Below are 10,472 nucleotides of genomic sequence, written 5' to 3'. Positions count from 1 at the left end.
GACTATAAGAGAGATAGAGCTATAATTTTTTTTTCGACAGCATTTGTTATGTTTGCACGCAGATCAAGTTTGTTTCAAATTTTTGCCACGCCCACTTCCGCCCCCGCAAATCAAAAAAATCGAATAACAAGCGTAAATTTTAAGATAGATTTTGGTATATACTATAATTACTATAATAGTTATGATTCCTGAAAATTTATTTGCGATCAGATAAAAATTGTGGAAGTTATTAAAGAAATACTTTTGTATGGCAAAAACGCCTACTTACTAGGGCTCTTAGTTGCTTTGGCCGACAATCTGGTACATTGTGCCGTCTATGGTATATTTTGAATGGTGTGCTGTATCGATATACCAAACATACCATTTGGTATATTTTTTAGTATTTTCGGTATATTTTGAAAATAATACCGCAATATTTTGCCCTTATTAAAAATGGGTAGCGGGTATCTCACAGTCGAGCACACTCGACTTTAACTATCTTACTTGTTTTATATTCTTTTTCTTTTATATTTATCTCCAAGCCATAGTCTTATGTTTTGGATACCCCAAACGCCCTTGTAAGGATTTCGCAAAACTTGAAAATTATTAGGAATCTATCATTTCGCATAACTTTCGCAATCACGTATGGCCCTTTGTTTTTTGGAATCAGTTTCCTCGCAGCTCCTACTGTTGCGTCAAAATTTTTTATGCTTGATGTTAAAAATTCGCATTTATCCATCCTTAATTCTAATCTATTTTTAACCAGCCTATGTAACACTTCCCGTAACGTATTTAAATGCTCCTCCATATCTTTGCTCACAATCATGATATCATCCATATATATTATTACTTTATCTGGCCTGATTAAGTCATCAAAAATGTTATTCATAAATCGTTGAAACATTGCTGATGCGTTTTTGACCCCCATGGGCATCCTTTTAAATTCAAATTGTTCTAAAGGAGTGACATTGAAGTTTCTTCCACGTAAACATGGAAGTAGCCATTTTTTAAGTCTAATTTTGTGAATATTGCTTTGTTTACTAATTTGTCTAGCAACTCATCAATTAAAGGTGGTGGATAATTGTCCTTTATTAATACTTTATTTAGTTTCCGAAAATCTATACATAAACGTAAATCTCCTGTCTTCTTTTTAACTAATACAATTGGCGAGGCAAACTGTGGCCTTTGAGTCTTTACCTCTCCATAATTATAAACTTTTTCTTGATCTTCCACAACCTGAATATTTAACATGTCTTTGTTGAAACTATCCACCAATTCTGACCCATCATTTCGTTTTATATGCAGTCCATCGTAATCTTGTTGCCTAATATGCCTTATTATATTTTGCCTGTTTTCTGTTAATAAATCTTTGTAGCTTTTAACTATTTTCTCATCCGTAGAAACTCCTAGATTCCTTTTTACAATTTCCACTTCAGCTAATAATTCTATTACAGTTTTTTCATTTAATTTATCGCCCTCAATAAATTGATCTTCTAACGGTACCCTGCAGAACTGGAGGTGTCGATTGGCCATGGATAAGTGCTTACCTCGCCGATTACTACATGGGTACTTACTAAAGTGACCCTATAGTAAACGAACGTCGAACCACCGAGTCGACTCGAGTTTGCGATTGGCCCTGGGTAAGTGCTTACCTCGTCGATCACTACATGGGTACTTACTAGATTAACCCTATAGTAATCGAACGTCGAACCACCTAGTCAATAAATGTATGCGTTTTAAAGCATAAGTACAAAATAAGGGCAAGCATCGCTTTTGTTTTTGTTATTTTGTGGAAAGGGCATACACAAGATTAAAGACAAAATTTCGATTACGCTTTACATCGCTGTTTGTTTATGCGTCTTTGTTTTATTTTGTGCTACTCTTTTGCTCAAACGCAGCTGTGTTTCCTAGATGATGAAATTATTGCAAGCATTTGAGTTGAGAAGTGCAAAGCGGATCCGCGATCAATTATTAGGTGAGTTACTTAAAAAATAATTTATGTATGCATTATATGTTTAATGTGTAAAATATTAAAGAAACAGATAATAAAAGAATATCAAGCAGTTAGTATAATGCATAGCTCTATAGTGGATAGCGACAATGTGCTTAAAGAAGAGGATGTGGAAATTATGACAGAAAATCTACGTTATGGAAATAATGACAGGGGAATGCGGCCCAAAAAAAGAAGACAATTTCTTTGGTGTTATGATCGGTGAGTATTTTAAAAGATAATTATTATTAAAAATCATTATCCACTTTAATCTATTAAGACTATTTAATCCTTTATTTCCAGATTCAATAACTGAGGACCAGTTGAGAAAGGCCTTGCAGCTCCAAAAAAAAAACGATATTTTAAAACTCAAGTTGCCTTAAAGTAATAAAAGTATCAGACTTATTAAAATAAAGAAAAATTAAAATTAAATAAAAACTGTAATTGTAATTGTAAATTTTTTTAATTTATAATGGCCGACCCCTCCATGGGGTCCGATGTAAGCACTTATTTTACCGGCCGTTCCATGGGGTCCCATGTAAGCACTTATTTTACCGGCCGTTCCATGGGGTCTAATGTAAGTAGTTTCTTTAAAGACCCTAATATGTTCCACTATTTCACTAGTTCGGGGGTAATCGAGGCGGTGGCGATTGACCCTATTTGCGAACATTTCATACAAAAACGGAAATTAAAAAACGCATGGCTAGACGCCACTTTGTAAGTAGTGGCTGGCTCCTGGTAAGTGCTTATTTCACCAGCAACGAACTAGCGCTCAGAACTGCAGGGTAGTGATTTAGCATAAATATCTCCTAACAGTTCGGTTTCATTGTTCGTTCTGTTGTCGTTAACATTCTGTGTCCCTAACAGTTGTTGCCTAACGGTCTGTGTCCCTAACAGTTGTTGCCTAACAGTCTCCTTGAAGTAATTCACATAGAGCTCATCCATGAAACTTTCCGGGAGGATCCCTGTGTCCACGTCGAACACAGTGATCCTCGACCCCAATCCACGGTTTGGCTCAACCTCCAGACCGACCTCATTGAATTTCGGGTTAGCAACCACTTTCTTGATCTCGCTCCTCGACGGCGTACGAATAACAGCGCCACCGCGCTTGAGCTCACGGACCTCGTGAACTCTAACGCCCAAAGCTGGAGCGACTGCACTCATCACCTTCTCGGCGACCTCCTTGCCCGACACTGTCGGGTCCTTGCTCGTCACCACAGCCGATCACGTTTCCACTGGCTTCTTGTCTACAGGAGCCCTTCTGGGCGCGGCCATCGAGCCAATGCGGTAGACAGCTCTGGTGGCGGCACCACTCGTACCTGGGCCGTGAAGGGCGCAGCAGGCACAACTCAACTTTCGACTTCAGAACAGCATTCCTTACAGCCAGCGCGGTCACCAACTCGCTAAGCCGGGCAGTCGCCTCCAAAACGGCGATGGCCGCTTCCGGCGCCAGTCCAGCGCGCAGCACAGCGGACCTCGCTGCACTGGCATCCACAAAGCTACCAGTACGAGCTGGACGGGCAGGCGCACTCAATCGGGCGAGCCATCCGCGGCTCTAGTGGCGACTTCGCTGGCGGCTCCATCGGCGTTGACTCCTAGAAAGGAGACAGCCAACAGCTTAGCAGAGGATTCATCGTCGCTACCAAACAAGTTGGGCGACGATACTGAACTGTTTCGCGGCCGTCTGCATCTTTTCCCTCTTGGGCGATCCTCTGAAACGGACATCTCACTGGACTTGCTGCACAAACTAGCACTCGATCTATTGTGCATCATCGCGTACATGCACGCAGTGCTAACCGCGCAAGCAGTGTAAGCCGTGCGATTTTACCAATCAGTGTAAGCAGTCCAAGTGGTCCTAGCAGGTAAAGCAGTCCAAAATGATGCCGAACATTTGGCAACATCGATGTTTTATTTTTCAACATCGATTATCGTCACTAGCAACCGGGTAAAAGAGGAAACATCAACAAAAACTAATCCATTGTTATCTTTTATTTTAAAAGAGTAATTGGTGGTGTTGGCAGGCATCGTGGGAGAATTATGGACAAATGTTTAGAAAATAAGTTTAATGAAACTATTGTAAAATGAACATTTGTATGTATGCATGCAGGCATCTACGAACATACATACCATATGTATTGTATGTATGTACATATGGGTAGAAATGTATTTAATTCCACAATGCATTCATCTATACATCTTTATTTGCGTTTATACCCATAGCATTTATATAAACATACATATATACAATTAAATGTTCGCGGTTCACGAACAGTAAAAAAAATAAAACAACAAGCGATTTATTTTTATTTACTTGGTAGACTACTTTATTGTTATTTATAACTTCGCGGGCTACGCGTCTTAGGCGAGGAAAGTGTCTTTTAAAAACTAACTTCACAATATACTGAGCTTTAACATGAAACTTCTTACTGCGACTTAAAGCTAACATACGTGTGATGTTTGGTGTTTGTGTTAGTGCATTAATGCTAAGTCCTCAAGTTGCAAGTGGAAAATTTTAATTGACTTTGGACTTTTAATAGTGGCATGATCGCCAATGTAATAGGATCTTTTTGTTTGTGACAGTTGGTCGCCGTCGCGATAAGTGTTTATGTTTACAATATGATTTGTGGGAAAGAATTTGGAAGATAGGATAGAATAATTATGAGTATGTGTCACATACGAGAAACTATTATGGAGGTGGTGGATATTACTCCCCCAACCTATAGAGGTTAGCTTGTTCTCAAGCGTTTAGTTCAGGGTACATAAGTGGGACCGGAATTTCAATATTATCGGTTTCAGCATTAGCACTTATGTTTGTGTCATGTTTTCTTACAAATTTTTGTGTTATTGTGTTTAGTGTTTTAATTTGCTTATTCACTAAGTGCTATAAAACAATGAGGATTAATAATTATACAATCATAATTATTGAATATTTATAAATGTTGTTTTCTCTATTGTTATATGTACATAATCCTTTCTTTTATCTCAATGTGTGATAGTGAGTTACATTGTATTCTGTAAACATAATGGTTGTAAATTGTTGTGCTCTATTTGAAATTTTAACATTTTTTAATTCAATAGTACAATTAAATATTTTTATTATTTTAGGTTATTATAATATTCGGCTCTATTTTTATGAGTTGAGTTTACGGTATTTATTAAAAGTACAAATTACAGTCTCATGTTTTATTATATTAGTTGGTCATTTATGATCTTTTTAGAGATTGAATTCGAAACAAAGTTATTGTGTAGATAAAGTTTTCCTTCAATATTTTCATTTATGATTTGTCCATTCTTATCTGGGTAAGGGATTATTTGGAAAGTTTTAGTTTCAAGATTACTCAATGGGATATGGGATATTATGAAAATTTCATTTGTAAGTGTATTGAACCATGCAGAAGTTTTGATATTTATTAATTTTTCATGATTAATATGATCTATTTGATCGTGTTTAAGTAATTTTGGATTGAAGATTCCTAAGCGAGTTAATTGTAAGCCTAGTTCAATGTCTTCTTCATTCGGTGAAATGTTCAATGTTAAAAATTAATGAATTTAATTGCTTTTCTTCTTCCAAAATTTTGCTTTGATTATTTATAATGTTAATACCTTGATTAAATGTGTTTATAAAATCATTAAGATTATTTGCCTGAATTGAATTATGGGCAATAATATTAATTTGGTTTTCAAATTGTTTCTTATCCTCATCATCTAATGTGCCAAAATCGAATTTAAGTGATGATCCTATAAAATCTAATAAGCCTCGTTTAGTTCGACCTGTTATTCTAATACCTGTCATTTGTTTTTCTAATTTATTCATTAAATACTTATTAGAGATATGGGTTTGAATTAATAATAAATCAAAAGAATTCTTTATTTGTGTTACGTTAATAGTTAGACAATGATGTTCGAAAGATATTGGTAAATTGGTTGTTCCTGACTCAAATAGGATGAATCCTTGGTCATTATACCCGCTACCCATAGGGTAGAAGGGTATTATAACTTTGTGCCGACAGGAAATGTATGTAACAGGAAGAAGGAGGCATCTCCGACCCTATAAAGTATATATATTCTTGATCAGCGTCAACAGCCGAGACGATCTAGCCATGTCCGTCTGTCCGTCTGTGTGTCTGTCCGTCTGTCCGTCCGTCCGTATGAACACCTAGATCTCAGAGACTATATGAGATAGAGCTATAATTTTTTTTCGACAGCATTTGTTATGTTTGCACGCAGATCAAGTTTGTTTCAAATTTTTGCCACGCCCACTTCCGCCCCCGCAAATCAAAAAAATCGAATAACAAGCGTAATTTTAAAGCTAAAGCTGCGAATTTTGGTATATACAATAACTACTATAGTAGTTATGATTCCTGAAAATTCGATCAGATAAAAATTGTGGAAGTTATTAAAGAAATGCTTTTGTATGGGCAAAAACGCCTACTTACTAGGGCTCTTAGTTGCTTTGGCCGACAATCTAGCACATTGTACAATGGTGTACTTTCTTACTTGTTTAAATTCTATTTGTCTGTTAAAGTAATTTAAAGGTCTTTCGGTTATTGGTATGTGATATTGACTGTCCTCTTGAGCACTATGTATAGTTGCTCCTGTGCTAATTGCATCTTCTAAGAAATTCTCTTCTATTTTTATACGCGAAAGTGCATCTGCTACATTATTTTCTTTTCCGGGTAAATACTTGATTTGATAATCGTACTCATTTAATCGGATTTTCCGTCTTTGTAATTTCATATTTGGTTCTTTAATATTACTGAGCCAAACTAATGGTTTATGATCACTTAGGATTTGGAATTTTCTACCGAATAGGTAAGAACGGAAATAATTAGTTGCCCACACAATAGCTAATAGCTCTTTCCCTATAGCTGAATAGTTTGGTTTTTCTTTAATTTATTTGTCATAGGTTTTGCAATATTTGCGAAATTGGGGATAACTTTGCGGTAAAATCCGCATAGACCTAGGAATGATTTGATTTCCTTTGGTGTCTTAGGTATTGGGAATTCAACAATTGCCTTAATCTTGTTCGGATTTGGTTTTATACCTTGCGTGGTGATTACATGCCCGAGGAAATCAGTTTCCTTCTTCATGAATTCGCATTTGTCCAATTGTAATTTCAAATTTGCTTCCCGAAGTTTTGAGAAGACTTTCGAAATGGATGATATGTGCTCCTCCAATGAAGTGGATTAAATGACGATATCATCTAAGTAAACTAGACAATCCTTGAAGATCAGATCTTCAAGTAGGTTATTCATGCAGCGCTGGAAAATCGCTGGAGCATTTTTAAGCCCAAAGGCATTAGAGTAAATTCGTAGTGACCATGCTTGGTTGAAAAGACTGTTTTTGCAATTGAATCGGGATCCATTTGGATTTGATGGAAACCCTTTGCAAGATCGATCGTAGTGAAGTATTGGCATTTGCCTAACTTATCTAGGATCTCATCCATATTTGGTATGGGGAATTTGTCGTCAATGGTTATTTCATTGAGGTTTCGGTAGTCAATGACTAATTGGAATTTTCGTTTTCCTGAAACGTCCATTTTGTTTGGAACAATCCAGATGGGTGAACAGTAAGGGGATTTAGATTTTGTAATTATGCCCTGCTCTATCATTTCGTTGATTTGTTTATTGACTTCTTGGTCGTAAGCCTGTAGATATTTGTAAGGTCTTTTGTATATTGGGTCTTCGTGTTTTGTTTGAATCGAATGCTTAATCGTACTAGTGAAAGTCAAATTGTCACTTTCCCGGTACTGAATATCGCAAAATTCATGTAAAACATTTTTTAATTTTTCTACCTCTTCTGTGTTAAGATGTTCTAATCTGAACTCATTACACTCTTTTAGTTCATTTCGATTGCGAAGTTGAAGGGTCTATCTTCGGTTAAAGGTGGATTTGAATGATTTTCTGTATAAGTTTCTTCAGAATTTTCTTCATCATTTTGAAATGTGAATTTATAATTTCCTAATGTAACTGTTCCATTTTCGTAGTCAATTTGAGATGTACTGACTTTTAAATACTCCCTTCCTAATAACATATCATAGTTTTCAGAGAATTTTTGAATGTGAAATTTTTGTTTTATAGGGCAAAGTCTACTGGGACCAAGAAGTATATTTTCTGATAATTCAGTAATGCCATTAATTGTTTGAACATTGATCGGGTTTTTATAAGTTGGAAAACTGAAAATATTTTGTTTTATAAGATTTATTGAATCCTGTATCAATGATACATTTTAGGTTTACTTCATTCATTTTAATTTTTATGTATGGTGTGTTTACTCTGCATTTTGTTCCGAGGCTCTTTGATGAAAATTTTCACCTTGTTCCATCTTGAACTGGCCACTTTGGCTTTCCCTTTGTCTTTTCACTGGTGGGTTAGGCCCACGGCTTGTTGAGGTGTCCCTCGAATAATTATAAGGGTTTTGATTTTGAGCTTCTTTTAACTTTTTATTAAACTCTCGGTGGAGGTTTTGATTATTTTGGTTTTGGTTTAAATGGTTGTTTTGTGTTTTAGAGTTGGACGTATCATCTGAATGAAAATTATTTGAATAGTTTGCATAAGATCTATTTTGATTTCTGCGATTATTGTTTTCGCTTTTAGGGTGATTCTGATTCTCATAAGATTCATAAATCCCTTCTGCTTGAGCAATAGCTTTTAACTTGCTTATTGTAGTGATATCATGCCTTGCAAAGGTCATGTATATCCTGTCAGGTAGTTTCCTAGTTATTACATTCTTGGTAGTTATTTTTAATACATTTTTATTTAATATTGCAATACTGGCATCATTATCTAATGCTAACTTATTACTAACTATGTAAGATTTGCGTTCAAGTTCTTCTACAAACTTACGTAGACTTCCGTTCCAGTTGGTAGAGTTGTAGAGTCTTCGCAGCAATTCCTCATAAGACGTCTGGGTTTTAAACTCCTCGATGAGTGATGATCTTAGTGATCATTATAAACATAAACTTGTGGCGACGGCGACCAATTGTCACAAACAAAAATATCCTAATGCATTTGTAATCATGCCACATTAAAAAGTCCAAAGTCAATTAAAATTTTCCACTGGCAACTTGAGGACTCAGCATTAAAGTACTAAAACATTACACATATGTTAGCTTTAAATCGCAATAAGAAGTTTCATGTTAAAGCTCAGCATATTGTGAAGTTAAGTGTTATAAGTTCATAAATTAACATTTTTTTTATTACAGTAACATCGAATGTGTAGGGCAACGTGGAAAACGAAGAAAACTCCATTTCAAGTCCCAAGCGCAAGGAAAAAATTTCAATAGTTTGGAATTTTTTTAAGAAGGGAACAAATCAAACCGCGTGTTGTACGCAATGTGGAAAGGTCCTCAAAACATCCAGAAATACCAGTAATTTGATGCAGCATTTGAGGACATTTCAGTTTCACCATACATGAACCAATTTCTTGAAAGTTCTAAGCAATATTCCAATGCCTCTGCTCAAAAAATCAGTACAGATAATGACAATGATAGCATTGGACCCCGTTGATGCAACGCATATTAGCTACTAACACCCACATATCGACAGTGCTTTTAGGTATTCCAAAGGCCCCACAACCATTGAGAGCAGAAGAAGTTCTTATGCTGAAAGACTTCATTAAAATATTGAAGCCTTTTGAGCATGCAATAAAGTCGACTTCGCATGAGAAGGTGGTGACCATATCAATAGTCATTCCCGTGATTTGTGAGTTAAACAAGAAAATGGCGGACATGGAAAAAAATAATAACGAATGAAGGAAAAACAACGTTTCAATACCTTAAAAACCGTATGTCAGAACGCCTGAACCACTACGAAACAAGGACATTGACTTGACATGCAACCATTTTGGATCCACGTTTTATAAAGATCGGCTTTCTTTCCCAAATAAATGCGGACGAAGCAGCTAAGGCCCTTGAAATATAACTTTATAATAAAATGTCCAAAGTTAACCACGATGCGCCAACACCACCAACACTACAGCCGGACAACCGGCAATTTACCTTTTTGCGTCAAAAAGTTGCTGAAAAAACGAAGTTTGCCAGGGCAGACTCTATTATAGCTCTGCGGCAATACTTAGAGATTTCCAACTCTTCGAAGGATTGCAAACCATTAACATTTTATAAGGTATTTTAAATTTAAATTCTTGATATTTTATATAAAATCCAATGATTTAATTTATAAATGAGCCCTTACGAAATGGAAGCTACGGCAAAGCAGTAACTTTGCGTGCCAGCCACATCAACTGCATCCGAGAGGGCGTTCAGCAAAGCCGGACAACTTATAAGTGACCGCAAAAACTGTCTAAAGCTAAAAATTGTTGATAAACTTTTGTTTTTAAACAAAAATGCTGAAATTACTGATCTCCTATAAATAAATGTTGAAATTAACCAAAAAAAAAAAAAATTGTTTTTACACTTCGATAATCGATTATAATCTATGTTTTCCCTTTAAAACATCGAAAACATCGATGTCACCGAATATCGATGTTTTTCCATCTCTCTTCC

General features: G+C 35.9%; 1 long non-coding RNA gene across 1 annotated transcript; it reads left to right on the top strand.

Annotated features, from left to right (window-relative positions):
• Positions 1-1,728: 1,728 nt before the first annotated feature.
• LOC117577920 (uncharacterized) lies at positions 1,729-2,371 on the top strand. Its single transcript, XR_007954997.1, has 3 exons — positions 1,729-1,954; positions 2,016-2,191; positions 2,273-2,371. It is a non-coding gene; the product is annotated as an uncharacterized LOC117577920 (long non-coding RNA).
• Positions 2,372-10,472: the final 8,101 nt, after the last annotated feature.

This window comes from Drosophila albomicans, chromosome X (genome assembly GCF_009650485.2).
Source record: "Drosophila albomicans strain 15112-1751.03 chromosome X, ASM965048v2, whole genome shotgun sequence".
NCBI lineage: Eukaryota > Metazoa > Arthropoda > Insecta > Diptera > Drosophilidae > Drosophila > Drosophila albomicans.
This window is presented reverse-complemented; position numbering and strand designations above follow the sequence as displayed.